This window comes from Sorghum bicolor, chromosome 5 (assembly GCF_000003195.3).
Source record: "Sorghum bicolor cultivar BTx623 chromosome 5, Sorghum_bicolor_NCBIv3, whole genome shotgun sequence".
Lineage (NCBI taxonomy): Eukaryota > Viridiplantae > Streptophyta > Magnoliopsida > Poales > Poaceae > Sorghum > Sorghum bicolor.
This window is the reverse complement of record NC_012874.2, coordinates 65,685,812-65,686,937: the sequence shown is the minus strand read 5'-3', so window position 1 is coordinate 65,686,937 and position 1,126 is coordinate 65,685,812. Positions and strand designations below refer to the sequence as shown.

General features: G+C 53.4%; 1 pseudogene; it reads right to left on the bottom strand.

The window, feature by feature from the left end:
• On the bottom strand, positions 365 to 903 carry LOC8066677 (annotated as a pseudogene).

Sequence of the window (1,126 nt, the reverse complement as noted above, 5' to 3'; positions counted from 1 at the left end):
GCCTGTCACTATCTCCAGGACTAGAACACCGAAGCTAAATATGTCTAGCTTGGCCGAGTACTGTCCACGCATGGCATATTCTGAGGACATGTAACCTCTGCAGTAAAGATTAGCGTCAAACCAAAACAGGGAAGTGAACACTACTGTTTTTATATACAACAAGGATATATATGTCAGAACAGTATATATGCTCCAGAAGAACTTACAGTGTTCCAATGATGCGGCTTGTGACATGTCTGGTTTGATCGTCCTAAAAAATCTTTGCCAGACCAAAATCTGAAATCGTGGGTCTCATGTCTGCATCGAGTAAAACATTACTCGCTTTTCCACAATTAAATAATAAGTCAACTTTACGTTTCCACAATTAAGTAGACAGCCGCCGCTTCTACGTGAACGTGCCTGCCGCCGGGTCTGCGAGCTCATGTTCGGACCCGGCCAGCGGCGGTTTCTTCTCCGAGGGCGCGAACGGCAGGACGCGCTGATCCGCTACCGCCTCCATGTGCCACGGCGTCGCCGCCGCTTTTCCCACCAGGTTCTTGCCGCCGCGGCCCCAAGCGCCAGTGGCCTCCTCGGCGCCGGAGAACTTCGGCAGCCGGTCCATGTAGTCGTCGCTCGGAGCGTCGCTGGAGTGCACGGCCGTGTCGCCCGCGCCCGCGGCTTCCGTCCAGACGGACAGGAGGCAGCAGCGCGCCGCGGCCAGGAGGTCGTCTATGGTGGTGATGGGCGGCCTCATGACCACCGAGGACGGGCTTAGACGACGTCGGCTGCGGGGGAGGCGGCGTGCAGCGGGGATCGAACTGGATCGTGGATTTTGCCTTGTGGGCGGATTGATTTGGGATCAGGAGATTCGTTGTCGCGGGCTTAATCGGAAGTTGACGGAAGGGGAAGGGGCAGAAGATTTGGGGCAGACTGAAATTTTGGCTCTTTATAGATAGGTATAGATAAGTTGTCATGGTGGGCCGGGCCAAGCTAAAATTTGGGCGTGAGCTAGATGGAGGTACTGCGCCTGAGCTGTGTATGGGGCCCATTTTTTTAGCATCAGATTAATCAACACTGTATCTGGTTTTAGCGACAGACGAGCTAACACTAAATATGAATACCTATAGCGACAGACAATAAATTGCTA